Source organism: Tyto alba, unplaced genomic scaffold (genome assembly GCF_018691265.1).
Source record: "Tyto alba isolate M040663 unplaced genomic scaffold, T.alba_DEE_v4.0 Super-Scaffold_19, whole genome shotgun sequence".
In the NCBI taxonomy this organism is placed as follows: Eukaryota; Metazoa; Chordata; class Aves; order Strigiformes; family Tytonidae; genus Tyto; species Tyto alba.
In genome coordinates this window covers 11,300,119-11,315,205 of record NW_024881281.1, presented here as the reverse complement: position 1 = coordinate 11,315,205, position 15,087 = coordinate 11,300,119, and the positions used below count along the sequence as shown (strand labels likewise).

Here is a 15,087-nt window from a genome sequence, read left to right as displayed (position 1 = left end):
CATGCATACCTTTGGCCTTAAATCTAGAAAGGTTTATTTTTCCTCATGCAAGCTGGTAGGTAAAAACTTTGAGAATAATGCTCTTGAAAGATGAGGTCATATTTTTCCATCAAAGCATGCACACTTATTGATGGGCCCTTTTTCATCTGTTACTGCCTAGTTACATGACTTCTTCAAGTGCAGCTCTGTGGCATCTTAGACTGATGGAAGTCTAGTTTAAGTGGTTCCACATTCTCCCCTTTCCCCGGCTGCACCCTGTCCCTCCCTCAGGTCAGCACTAGAGCTCATACACACACATCAGAAGATGAAACCTCCTTGCTCTTCAATCACATCAGTTCCCTAAATTTTCTTGCCTGTCTGCAACTGTCAGGGCCCTGAGTGCACCAATAGACCTTAATAAGTCCCATCTGGAACCCCCACCCACACCTGCTATCTGTGGGCCCAAGAGCCCCATTTAAACTCAGCCCAGGGCCTTCAAACCTTTCTTAAGTTACACTCCTGGGTCTACACTACTTCTTGAGTTTTCCATATCACTGCCTAGCAACCCCTGAATTGTGCTTGACTCTAGTAATTGTTATTGGATGTAACCTGCAGCTTGGGTTTTCAGCTTGATTTTGAACCTGCCTCATCTTCATAGATTTGTCTGGTGATCTGGACTCTTGAAGCTGACTTGGGCTTGCCTTGCTTGGATATTGGTGAGGCCACTTTCTTTCTGGTCATGTTACCATGCCCTGCTATAGGATCCCTGTTCCTTAGGAACTGTAGGGAAGATGGAAAATAGGACCACCTTAGTACAGATTAGGTTGAGGTAGGCTTTGTCTAGAAGAGCAATTTGTTTTGGAGCAGTATGATTTTGAAGCAAATCACTTGATTGCTCCTGCTTACCTTGAGCAACCTAGGTAGCTTTTCTGCAGGAAGCTAAACCAGAGGCTCTGCTTGAAATCCAGTCCAAATTCTCTCCAGTTCCTGATGGGGACCAAACCATGGTGCAGGCTAGGAGGTCCTCCAGCGGCTACCAAACGTTCATGTACTACCAGAGTGCTCTCATGACCCTCTGAAGTGGTCTGTGAGCTATATAAAGCCCCAAGTTCCAACTGACCCTTCCTATTTGCCCTCAGGTTTTTTGCAGTTCCACTGCTTCCACATTGGTGCAATTTTCTCTGCTCATAATTAATTTCTCCTTCCCCCCCCCGTCTGTTGCCCTGGAATTACTGCACTTCAAGGGCAGTGCAGCAGACACCTATTACAGACTGCTTGAAGAGATCTTTGGGCTGGGCTACATCACCAAGCTTGTTGCTCATATGGACTTCTGCACCTTGGTCTCTTAGACCATCATGCAAGAGAACTTGGAGCTCTAACTCTCCCCTTCCATAAGGGGAAAGGACAGATATTCAGATAAATGTCATCAAAATATTAAAGATTCTTCGAACAAGCCTGTATCAGTCCCAATTTAATTTAAATCTCCAATTTCATTTGGGGACATAGGGCTGTGCTTATGGGTTTTGGATGCAGATTCAAATAACTGAAGGGAACAAAGAGCTGAGATTAATTCCACAAAAACAGATTCTCACCAAGCATCATTAAAATGATCAGATGGGAATTGAACTTGCATGAACCCTGGCAGTTGCTCTTTAGTGTCAGCCCTTTCACAAACAATTACTATTTGGATGGGAAAAAACAAAGAAACAGTGTAGAATTGATAATGTGTTTTATTAACTCTTAAACGTTTAATCCTGTAAACCTTTCTGAAACCTTGTGAATGCGTAGGGCAGCCTTTGAAATATACTGTCATAAAAGGCAGAGAAAGGTTCTCATGAGTTTCCCCCAGCTTGTTGTTCTGCTTGGAGGCAGGATTGTTGTTAGAAATGTTTGTCTGACCTGTCTAAACTTTCTAGGTAGCCTCAAGTCCAAAGCTAGCCTTGTATTTATGCATTTTTTTCCCCCTACCATCTAACCTAAATCTTTCTGTCTGCAAATTAAGCCACTTTCATCCTTTGCATCCTCTTTGTAATGAACGTTAGCACACTGGAAGACTGTTTAGTTTTCTTTTTTTAACATTCTTTTTTTCAACTTTTCCTCTCAGCGATCTTTTCTATACTTCTAATTCTCCTTGCTCTCTTTAGGATTACCTTAAATTTGTGCATATTTTTCGTAAAACATGGTATGCCAGCTTGGACACAGAAGTCCAGCACCAGTCAGAATGGAATAATTATTTTGGAGATTGGTTGTCTGTAAAAAAACCAAACCAACCAACCTCCCCCCTCCCCACCCCTCCACCCTTCCGATGATTTGGCAGCTGTGAAGGTTATGTATGTTTCTAGGCAATGTGGGTAAAAGTTTATTCCCAGGCCTCTCTTTTTTAGTAACTGCTTGCTTCTGATCCCCCTGTAGCCTGTTCTATCTATCCCAGAAACTTTCTTAGATCTGATTTCCCGCTTCCTCTGTTACTTTGGTAATGTGCCAGCATGAGTTATCTAAGGACATACCTTGAATTTTCACTAATGTTAAAAAGGTGCAGATTGTCTGAAGCATAAGTTTTCTATGTGAAAATACAATTCCAAAACTGTTCAACATTTTTATTAATGATCTGGATGATGGGACTGAGTACAACAAATCCATACTCATCCCAGTGATGTCCATTGGCAGGATGAGAGGCAATGGGAACAAATGAAAAAGCAAGAAATTCCATTTATATTTTTTAACTGTGATGGTGGCCAAATATTGGAACAGGTTGCCCAGATAGGTCGCGGAGTCTCCATCACCGTAGATATCCCAAATCCAATTGAATACACTTGTTCTAGCCAGTGCTGCTTTGAGCATGTTGATGCTGTGCAGAACTGTCTGTACACTTGCAGCATCTGAGGTCCCTTGGCTTTCAATATACTATTATGCCCCATTCCAAACTCAGGACTTCGGAAGGCATAAAAGAGATTTCACATTGAAGGAGCCAGACTTTGGATTCTTGAGGCATATGTGGGCACAGTATTTGAAATAACTTTTCTGATGTGCAAAACCTGGAAAATTTTGTTAGAGTTATATAACTTGAGGGATTCTCATGTGTATTGACTTAACTTTGACCACTTAAATCTAGTGTATATTCAAGGAGGCTTATCTCTGCAGGACTTCTCTTCAGTAATTGAAGGGAGAGAGGTCCTTGAATAGGCATTTCAGGGCACTTAAGCTCATCTCTCCTCTGATTCAGCTTCTGCAAGCATCTGTCTGACTCTGCTGATTATAAAGCAGGGGCTTAGGAATGCTAACTCAGGTATTTAAGGTCAAGTATGGCAATACATCCTTAAGACCTTATCTGGGGAAATGTTGCCATTTGTTACTGTCCTTTTCAGTTTAAATGATTGATTAATGTGCCTTTTGACCTGAGCAACATATTTTATTTTTGCAAAATATACTAGCAAGCTCAGTTGTTGGTCAGCTGCTTCAGGAGGAATACAGAGCTCAGATGCTAGGCTGGTCAGACATTTTATGTTATAATGATTAGAAGACAGTAGTTGTTGCCCTTCCATGGGATAAGAGAACTTACGCACACAAGTGAAAGGAGATCCAAGCAGGGAGAGGACTGAAGGAAAAAAGTAAGGTCACAACCATCTCGGCTGAGGTCACGGAGCAAGTAGGGAAAGTCAAGATCAGTCATGCTTTCTGTTGACCAGTATCTGTTGGCTGCGCTGTCTTCCTAAATGCTGATTCTATAAAACTGTACATGCAATCTGACTCCCAGCAAATATCCTGATAGGCTTGGTCAGGTATTTGCTGCAGGTGTTAGAGCTTTTCTCTTCTTTATTATCGGAGAGCATCCAAAAAAATCCATCTCTAGAGAAGAAATGTGGTTATTTGGATAGCTGTGAATGCTAGTCACCAAGCTCAAGCAGCAGCCAGTTTGTATATACCTGTACGGTACAGATAAACCACGTCCCACTCCGCAGCTGGGAAGGGGGGAAGCTGGCTCTCTAGCGGGCTTGCACAGTGTTACTGAAAGGCTCTTGATTCCTGCTTTGTACGGGTTTTGGCCTCCTGCATGAACCTACCCACAGGTCACTGTAAACTGGTGTTGCTCAGTGTGCCACAGGATCACGTGGTTCAAAAAGAAGTTTCTTTACAGAAAACTGGAGAGGATGGAAGGTAACTTCACTTCTACCTCATCCCTTTAAGTTTTGGAAGCTGCAAGTACCACCACTGCTGTGATGAGTAGAAAATTCATTGCTAGACAGTGGGGTAGGGGACTTCCTCTAACAGGCCAGAAAGAGATAAATCTCCATGAATTTAGTAGTAAGCTAGTGCCTTTAAGATATCTTATGTAAAAAGGATGTAGTTTAAATAGCAGCCAGAAAGTTATTTGTAGAACAGGAATTAGCTAGTTTCAGCAAGGATCTCTGCCCTCCCCAACTGGGCTGAGAGTGTAAAGGCTGTGACAGAATTTAATGCTTGGAAAAACAATACTGTGTGAATCAAGTGCTGAAGCAGTACAAGTACCCCTATTTTGTCTGGAATTGCGAAAAGCCTTAAGGAAGTATCAGTTATTTCTTTTCAAATTGGTGCTACAGTTCACCCAAGTTTGTACAAACAGCAGCACGCAGGTAATGCCGAAACACTGCGCGCTGCCCTGTTTTTCCTGGAAAAGATGGGGAAGTTTAGTTTTGCTCCTGGGTTAAACACACAGACGCGAGTGTACTAGCTCGCGTGGGGCAGGCCCTGGGCCCCCGGCTGCTGGCAGTGCCGTGGCTGGGCACCGGGAGCCGGGCTCTCCCTCGGCCCCGGCCGGGCCGGGGAATCGCGGCGGCTGCAGCAGCCCCGCTCTGCAAATGCCGGCGGGGTTTGGCCTTCCCGCGTAGCGCGGCAGCCACCAGCAGAGCTCAGCCGTTGGGGGCCCTTCCCTGAGCACGGCTGGCACCTGGAGCCTTCCCGAAACCTGCGTGGGGCTGGAATGGCGGCTCTGAGGGCCCCCCCCCCCCCCCCCCCCCCCCTCTCCGATCAGTGCTGAGGGGCTCCCCTCTGCCCCCGGGAACCGCTGCCATGAGGGGAGGCTGCTGGGCTCACCCACGGGGGCTGCTCCACATCCACGCGCAGCCCGGCCCTCCTGCCCCTGCTCCTGCACGACCGACGTGGAGGCGAGGCCTCGGCACGCCAAGGTAAGCCGGGTTTTTTTTTTTTTCCAAGCAGCATATTAATTAGGGTTTTTGAGGCCTCAGATCAACCCTAGGCTTGTGCCTGGGGAACCGGTTCTTGGAGGGAGGTGGGACGGGAAGGTTGTGGGGGTTTTCTTGTTTTGTTTTGTCTTACTTTGACTGTGAATGACTTTCAGTGCCCTGTTTAGTCAGCTGTGTCTGATTACATAAAGTAACCCCGGCTTTTCATATAACATATAAAGCTTATCACCTTTTTCCAGCCACTACAACACAGTATGCTCATTAAAGTACCCCTCAGACACTGAAAAAACAGCTGCTTGCTTTTAGTATTAAAAATCTCCTGTGTTTTGTGCCTGCATGTATCAGGCTGGTATCAGTTAAACCCTGGGGACGGAGGTGCTGGGCAGCGGGCTCTCACTGGCAGGGTCTGGCCAGATTGCCTGTCCGCATACCTGGCTGATGGAGCAAACTTTTAATCCTGTTTTTTTTTTTTTTTTTTCCAGATGGCTCCCTCTAGTTATGTTTTAATGGGAAGGTAAAAACAGTGGAGAAAAATGGAATGGAGTGACTCAAAGCCCCTCTATCATTGATTCTCCATGTTAGAACTGGAAGAAAAATAAGAGGCCTTGGCCAGTTTAAATGCTGCGGGTATTTATGTTATTTTGTTGAAGTGCTGAAGCGAGGAATAGGGGTTTGGTGCTTTCTTTATAGTCAATCTAGTGAGTGATGGCCCAGAGGATACTTCAGACCTCTGAAGTGAGGAACTAGGTCCGAACTGGCTCCTGAAGGAGACACCCCTCCTCTCATGAACACTATGTTAGTTGGTGGCTACATTCACCAGCAGATTTGGGTAACCTAAATGCATTCAGCCATTCAAAACTCTTCTGATCTAACTCATTGTTCCTTGCAAGTACCGAGGCATATTTCTTTTGCTTTGGGTTAAAAGCGAACCCTCGGTGCTGTGGGGCAGCATGGGGCTCTCTGTCAGCGAGTGCCAGCGCTGGGCAGCCCCACGCCAGCCCTGTTGGCTCCCCTTGGACCGGAAAGGTGCCGATAGGGATTTGGGAAGAGCTGAGGGAGAAGTGGTTGAGGTTGAAGCAGAGCTTCAGCTGCCTTTTGCAAAGACAAGAGCAGATGTTTCCAATAAAACTTTGACTCCTTAGCTGTGGCTCCTTGGCTGATAACAAACAGCATGAGCGGGCCCTGTGCTAGTAGACAAGGCTGGTGTGGATTCTCTAACGTCTAGTAAGTACTTCAGTGGGGCTCTTAAGCGCATCTTCATCCTTTACCCAGCTGCCTGTACTGTGAAACCCACAGGAACTTCATATCTTTGAAACCTCTCCCACTCTGTCAGGCTTGGCTGAAGTTTGCATGTGATTATTAGAGCAGAGGACAGGCAAGCGCATGTTTTATTATTCTATATCCCCCCCAGTGTGCTTTTTAATGTGTGTGCATATATACTGCTGCTCCTGAATCAATTTCATGTTGAATCCTCAGTTTAGTTAAATTAAACTGGCAGAGATGGGAACTTGGAGGCTTTCTTTTCTTTTTCTTCAGAGTTGTTTCCGTCTACTGTTTTATGAATATTCCATTGCTCAATAACGGGAGGTGGAAAATGAAATCCCAAGATCATCTTTTAGAGGATGTTAATGACCATGAATGTAACCAATATAGTTAATAACAGTCCGGGCAGAGATGGAAGACCGTTCTCTTCTTTTGAATAAGGGCCAACATAGCTTTCTGATTATCCCTTCTAGAGAGGGATCTGGATATTAAGGGATAAGTCATGCTAAGTATTTCCTTCTTAGACTCCTTATTCATTTATGCCTACTGCTTTTTGTCATCTTTAAAGGTGTTGTTTAGTCTGGTTTGAATTACTTTAAAACAAATGAGTGTTTTAAAAACCAGCTGGTGAATCTATGGAGATGTTTACTAAATCCTTTTGCTTAAAGGGATGAGGTTTTTCTTCTTTAAGAAACATTCTGTAACAAAAGTAAGAACTATTCTTAATTTGAAGAGTGAACAGGAGGAATGAGGAGGACTCCAGACTTCAGAAAGTTCTGCTTGGTGGAAAGAGTAGCGCGTATTCAGTTTTCTTGTACTTTTCTGAGTTAAACTTAGAAATTCGGAGGCTTAACAATGAAGTACCATGTCACAGATCCCAGCAATGAATTCCTAGGGGGGGGAGAAAAAAAGTATTGTTTCCTTTCCATAAACCAAAAAGCAGCAGGGAAAAAAAAATTAACCCTGGAGCAATGAGAAGATAAGGAAGTATTGGGCAGAGAGAGAAACAAAGCCCTTTAGGCTAATGAACCTGTTGCCTCTAGGTTTATCTCAGCTCCACCTTTCTCCTTTGTCACTGTATTCTTCAGTCTCCTCCTCTAGTCTAGCTGCCTCTTAACTTCATTAATACTTTGCTTTGATGGTCTTAAGTTCTTGACAATTTATTCCAGATGTTTGCTACTTTGAGTGAAATAGATTTCCCAAATTTCCTGTTTACTCTTAATGTCTTTTGTCTTTTTCTTCTTCTTTGAAAGTGTGACCATTTTTTTAACCTCTTAGTAATCCAAACATGTTAGTTCACTATTCCACCCCCTCTTCCTCCTAGCATCTCCTAAAGTTTGGGGATCTTTTCCTTAGAATGGACACTCCTTTTTGTTGTTTTCTTGTGAGGCAATCTTGACCTTTTCCACCTTCCTTAATTCTGCACACATGAATTTCTAAGCTCTAAAATTTTGTAGGTGTGTTGCTCTTTTTTTTTTTTCCCCTGTGGGTGCACACTCACAGGATATGAAAAAAATTGGGGGGGGGGGGGGGGGGGAGGCAGTGGTGGTGGTGGAAAATACTACATTCAGTCACAATCCAGACCAAATGTTCTTCAAACATGGGTTTGCCCATGTTGCTTGTTCCATCAGATGTTTTCCATGGATTAATTACCTGGAGAGCTTTGAGTAGACATCATGGGCTGGCATCTCCTTGTTGAGATGCTCAAGGTGCAAAAGTTGGGGCTGCTCTTAATGGCATTGACACAACTGCCTGCAGTGTGAGTGCAGTTGGAGCCGCGTAGCTGACCTGGGAATGGCTGTGCTGTTGGAAGTTCCCGTTACAGTAATAAAAACGTGTCCACTTTAAAGTGGTTGTATGGTTTTAATTATTCTGTTGTTTTCTTTAAAAATAAAACCAAAAACAAAACAAACCTTTAAGTGAACCAGTTCTTCAAGTACAAAAGCTGTGCCTAGACCAGGCCTTAGGCCTCAATCTTGCAAACACTTTCACAGGTGCTTAACTTTACCACTATGAGTAATCCTATTGATTTTAAATGGCACTACTCAGGCAATAAAGAGAGGATTTGTATGATCTGGGGCTTACCGTGGGGTATATCAGAAGTCACTCCTCTGAAATTAATGGTTACATGGGTGTAAGAGGAGTGTCTGGCCCAGGATTTAGTTAAAATTAATAGTACTTTTGCTTGTAGGCTTCCTTTGAAGTATTTAGCTGTCTTGTCTGCTCTTTTGAATGCTGTATCTTGAAGGCCATTCCTTTTTTTGACTGTTGACTTTTGTTACAATGTCCTTCAACATAAATATTTAGGTAGTACTTGGTATACTGAGGCTTGTAACCTTCCATTGAGGCTATTCCATGTGTCAGTGCCCTTACAGTGTCATTTTCTGGTGCCCAACACTGGGTGAACTCATGCTGCAGCTTTCCAGCCTCTAGAACTCTCTTTTTTTATCCAGTTGCCTATTTTCATGAAACTTGTGGCAACATGACAGCTGTGAAACTCCTGTCTCTCTATCAAATTGAGCTGAAAGCAACCAACTCATTCAAAAGTTATGAGATGCATGCTCATGCACACCATGATCATACATGCATTATTTTTGAAGGAAGTCAGGCAGAAGAAATAAGAAGTGATTTGATTAGAGATAGATGCCTTATATTTTCTCAAGCTCACGAAGCACTGACTTTGCTGTATGGCTGGTGTTACAAATACGCCTTACCCTGACTCATCTCTCACCCACTCCAACCCCCGACCCTTGACCAAAAGAGGCATAAAGGTAATTTTTTCTGCAAAATACAGATGGACAAACCTTTTTGGAAGTCACAGAAGGAAAATTCTCCTCTCAGAATTTCAACAATATAAGTAGGCTTGGCACTAAGGCTGAGAGTTCTGTGCCAGTTGCCAACACCATGGGTGAGTCATTTCTGCTCAGGTGTTTGCTGGAGAAGGAAACCTTTGAGTTGTGCTTAGTTAGAGAAATACTTAGGGGAAACAGCCCTGTTGTGTTAAAGCACCAGGAATCTGACATCATATCCAACTTTGTCTCAGCCGGCTGAGCAGCAGATCATTAAAAGGAAAGGGTATTTCACTCCCTCCAGCCTATTTTCCCCTTTAAAAGAGCAAACCCTTGCACTTTAATTTTAAGAATTTCAAAATAGAAAAAAGAAAAAACCAAAACAAACGTAGGTACTGAGGTCAAGAAGAGAACATCTGACTTCAGCTGGAGCATGTAGAGAGGGAATGTTCAATGTGAAAGGGTTTATTCCAGGTGGCTGAAGTACCTGGATGTTGCACAGCATTATGTGTTACAACTCGAACTGCAAGTGCTGTTATGAATGAAGCAGTTGTGCTATGACACTCGCATAGGAAATGTGCCAGCTTTGACTGGCAAAAACCTAAATTGCAAGTTTTGCAGAAATTGTGGCAGAATTTTCACTGAGCTCTGTGGGAGCTGGTCAGTACTGACTCTCTCAGTTGAATTGGGCTGTCTGTGGGATGCACTGAGAAATCAAGGGTGGGGATGTAGTACACCAGGTGAAGATTAAGAAAGCCAAAGTCTGTCACTGGCTTAATGAACTCTTGAACAAGTTGCTTTGTGCTTGCCCACCTCATTCTTTTTGGAGTAGTCCTGGCACTTTCTTGGGGTTCTTGGTACCATACAGGTGGGTGCTTTGCAGAAGCAGACCCACAGGAATTAAAAGGTAGATGATAATAACTTGCATATCCGTTATTGTTTCTTGGGATGTATGGAATCACCTTGTTCAAACCCAGTTTGCATGTTAAGTTCACAAGACAAATGTCAAAAATCCAAGCTTTGGGAATGGGTGTAGGAAAGTAGCATCTACACTGATGCTGTTTCTTTCCTGCTGTTAAACAGCGTGTACTCCCAGTCTCATTCTCCTGCCTCTTCTTAGATTTGTGGTGCTTTGGAAGGGCATTGATGTTACAGCTGGTTTTTCTCCCTCTTCCAGGTTGCAAGGCCAGACTCCTATGTGCACCCAGAAATCTTGCACTTTCCCCAGTGAAATAGGTAGGGATCCTAGCTGTTGGACAGCCCGAGGGGCTGCTGCCACCGGCCTTACTCTTTCTAAGTATTGTTCTTGGGACACTGCTACTGCCAGAACTTGACGCTCCAGCTCAGCTCCTGCTGATGCTATTGCTGGCTCGGATGCCTCTTTTGCAGCTTTCTGGTTAGACAGTAGTTAGCTGCAAACCTGGGGTGTGGTAGATTGGTCACTCCTCTTAATTTTTTTCTCTTCTTTTTCTTCATTTTGTATCCACCATTTTGGAGATGAGTATAAAAGGTGACACACTGGGTAGAAATAATGTTAACTCTGGGTATGATCCAAAAAAGCATTTTCTCAATCACAGTCATCGATTAGATTAGGTCTGAGTTTTGTGTCTACGTGAGGCCAAACCAGTGAATTTGGGTTTGAAGGCACCAACATTCTGTGAAGAGAGCTAGTGAAACTGGATCTCATGACAGAGAATGTCTTTGTCAGGTTGTCAGAGCTATGTAGCTGTTACAGATTTTCGCTGCTAGTTTACAAAATAGTCCATCCCTTTTCAATCTCCAAGATGCCCCTCAGGTTCTTCCTGCAAGGAATATCATCAGCCAGCATCTTCCACACAGGACCTTCCTCTATCCTGTGTCATTTGGCAAAACAACACAGTAGAATCTTTAATCAAGAAACATTGGTTACAAAATACCCATAATGGGCATTTAAACACATTGAATTTGCTAACATTTTTCTTTATAACTCTTGTGTCTAGAAGCCCCAGCTGTGATCAGCTCCTTGTTGTGCGAGATGTTATGCAAATGCATATTTTGTACAAACAGGATGATGCAATCACTTGGAAAACTTTATAATCAAAGCAGAAAATGGGCAAGAGGGGATAGAAGAGCACATGAAGTGGAGTGGTTTCTTCAGGGTCATGTGGTAGGTCACCGTCAAAGGCAGGAATAGCAGTGGGTCTCCTGAGTCCCAGGCCAGTCCTTACCCACCGTGGCATCCTGTCTCTTCTAAAATACCCGTGTGCTTTCCCAGCGCTCCCCAGCCTCTCTTAAACTCTGTTGCAGACCTGGAACGCTAAGTGGGTTCAGCTAATTCAATTTAACCTTCATTTGTCAAGCTGCTTTCATATCCAGAGCTGTGTGACTGCTCTGTGTTGCTGGGAACTGAGCTGGATTTGTTAGGTTTCCAGAGAGGAAATGGGGCACGGGAGAACTGCCCTTAGAGCAGAGCCGGGACGCGGTACTGAACGCTGGATATGCCATCCCAAGAATAACTTGTGGTCACAAACCAGGCTACCCGGTCTTAAGCTGTGTCCAAATTTTTGAGTCAGGCAACTAAATATTTCTGAAGCTTATTAAATTAACCAGTTAGACCAAGGCAATGTAAAAAGTGTACAGGCCAAAGAAAGCATCGTGGGTGTAACTTTCTGAAGGAGAATTATAGTTGCTGCTGATCATGCTGTTACAGTAAATGTTGTGTCAGTGTTTCCATTATCGGTCTCTTTTTTTCTTTTTTATTCCCTTCAATGAGTTGTTCTAGGGCTGCGTGAAAAGGTTTGCACCTCATGAAAAGGTTTTCATGTGCTGCGAGATGTAAAGTGAAACCACTAAATCCGTTACCTAAAGAATCTGGACTGTACAGGGAAGGAGCAACCTTCAAAACTGGGATCTGAACCTGATGCTGAGGACCCAAAATTTTGGGGGGAGTTCAGCTCACACTCGATTCTCCCTATTGTGAAGGGTATTCGCTTTGGTTCTTGTTCAGCACTGAAGAGATGACAAATATTCAAGTTATGCACACATCTGTGGTTCAACTCTGCCGACACAAACAGCTTTGCTGTATTTGTGATTTGTCTTGTTTTACAGTTTGCATTGCATTGCCGTGTAGGGACGCTGTGATTGAGAATAAGATACTGTACAAGATGCCAACTGTACCGCAAAGACCTTCTGTTACTAAGATCCATGTCTCAGCCCACACAAACGTGCAAACATGCTGTACTTGATTAATCATGTTCATTATGGTTGTATCTTCAAGCGACCAAGAACAGGGCTCCCTTATGCTGGGCACGGTGTGGCTCCAGAGAACCAGCCTTTCTTTGTTTCCTGTGTAATGTGCCAACCTGTTTCTCCAGGCCAAACCTGCTTTCTAATTCAAGTGACAAAATTAGTGAAAAACTGGTTTGCGTCTTGCTCTTCCATTTGCCTGGGCATGTTTGGGAATCCCTTAGAATGACTGAATTCAGTGGTTTAAGCTTTTTTTTTTTTTTTTTTTTTCCCTTTTATTGCACACCTCCCACAATAACTCTGAAGTAGCTTCATAATGGAAATGCTGACACAACACTATTGTCTCAGCCCCAGGAGTGTGTTCCACCTTCTATTGTTTGCCTTGGCCTCTGTATATTGTATACTGCCTCAGTTTAATTGGTTAATTTAATAAACCTCTGAAGTGCTGTATCAGTTGCCTAGCTTAGCTTTTATCTACTAGCCTGATGAAGAAAGTATAAGTTTCAAAAGCCTTCCTGTATGAAGTTAATCAAATAAAAGGTATCTCCTACTGTACTTTGCATGTATGTTTTGGAAGGACTGCTTGAACTGACACATTTTTACAATTAAATCGTATAAAAAAACCCCTCTGAAAATCTTTCTATAGCTAATGTTCCAGGCCTGACCTGCCTAACTTCAGTTTAAAAAAAAGGAAAAAAAAAAAAAAGGAAATTTTAAACTTAAGGCTGTGCAATGCTTCAGTAGCCACATCTGAATTATATGGTAGGCCAAACTGTACTTTAGATGGACTCTTGGGGTTGAAAAGGGGGGATAAAAGTGGGAAAAACATAACAAAAATGATTTGAAGGTATTATTGAAGGGAAGTCTTGTAATTCAGCCATGTGTGAGGCTTGGGTGATCCGCACCGAATTTTTGGTTCTTGCTGAAGCCCCACATAACTATGAGCATATCCTTTAACGTGCCTCTGCTCCGTTCCCCATTTGGAGGTCTTTTTCACGTTTTGTGTGTCTCATTAATTCTGATTTTGAGATTTGGGGATTGTATGCTACAATGAGTCTTTTTATTGCATGAGCTGTAATAATAATGAGTTGGAAAGATCAGTAGATCTCGCAGTACACTTTCACCGCGGGTGCAGTAAAGCCTCTTTCAGGCCAGTGCAGAGAGCACTTAGGAGAGGCCCCATGTGCCACACGTGAGGGAGTATTTATCTGCGTTCAGCAGAGCCAGAGTGTGCAATGCATATGTAATGTGAGTCCATCTTTATCTATTTTAATCCACAGCTTGAGCATCCCAAGATTTAGGGGTATTCAGCTATCAAGAGTGATTTAGATATACTTGATCATGCCTCAGGGCAGGGGAACGGCCTAGGTTACTTCTTGATATCCCTTCCAGCCCTGTTTTTTTTATGACTCTATTAGATCTGACAACAACAGAATCGTATACTTTGTTCCAAAGGATTCTTCCATTAATTAGTACTTTGTGGTGCATAGCTCCTCTTCCCTTGAGGAGCTCTAAGAGGTTGACAAGTGCTAATTAAGTCCTACAAGAACTGGTGTGTTGGGTAATTATTATTTTACAGGTAGAGAAACTCAGGTGCAAATGTAACCCACAGGAAGTTTTGGGACAGAATCTCACTTCGACGCTTAGCATTTTAGCTACTTAAAATTCTTGCTGAGCTGTGCCTCTGGGCTGCTGTCACCAATGGAGAATAACGCTGGTGTTTCCCTCCTCCTGCCCACATCTGAGCTAGTCAAGACTGTAACAGGCTCATCAGCCACATTTGGGCTGCATCAGCATCAGAGGGGGACTGCTAGCAAAATGAATCTGGCCTGTGTGCCAAAAATAAGTTTATTTATTCTCCATTACCATCCTTCCTGGACTTGCAGAATTACACTGACTTTAAAAGGGAGCTGCCCCAGAGTCCTGATTCAGGCCTTCTGTATTGGGAGGGAGGTAATTTCTTGCAGGCTACATCGTTTGAGTGTAATTTTCAATCGAACATTTGCCAGTGTAATTAGTCTGCTTCAGAGTTCTCTGGTGTGGAGTGACACAGCCAAGTGGCATTTGAGAACACTTGAAAAGGAAATGGGCTAATTAGTTTAGCTCTGGGTCAACAGTACATCAGGAGCCATTGAGCCAGACTCGCCTCTACCTGGGTTGCTGGTGTTTAAACTTCTCTGTTTAATCAGCAATACCTTGCTAAAGAAGGGTCTGTCTAGTGTGAGCGATGAGGTGTGGCTGGAATAGTTTTTGTCCTGTAGTAGGGTTATTATCCACCTGGGTATGTTATTGTATCAGTATGAGAGAGATCATATGCTAGTTTTCCCATGCTGCTTTTCCTGTCTTCTGTGTCCCACAACACCTGTTTGTAAAGTTAGACTTTGTATAGAAATCCAGGAAAACTTGCTGTTTCCAGAAATAATAATATTTATCGTCCTCAATCAAATTCTGCCTCAAATCTGCAGAGATTCTGCTGAGTCCATGCAGACTGTGCACATGGATCTGAATTTGCTTCATCAGAATCTGCAGGTGATCAAACTTCATTCCCCCATGCCAGTCCTCAAACCTCCCATGCAGATCCTCCAGGTGAATTACCACTTTAGGTCTATGTGCGCAGGCCAAGATCAATTTTACAAGAGCTTTTGCTGGCT

The 15,087-nt window shown here is 43.4% G+C and overlaps 1 long non-coding RNA gene across 1 annotated transcript in view; it reads left to right on the top strand.

Moving 5' to 3' along the window:
* The first annotated feature begins 5,025 nt into the window (after positions 1 to 5,025).
* LOC116964435 overlaps positions 5,026 to 15,087 on the top strand; it is an 83,565-nt gene continuing 73,503 nt past the window's right edge. The window contains exon 1 of the long non-coding RNA XR_004408749.2: positions 5,026 to 5,141. This is a non-coding gene — a long non-coding RNA (uncharacterized LOC116964435). The remainder of the gene's footprint in view (positions 5,142 to 15,087) is intronic.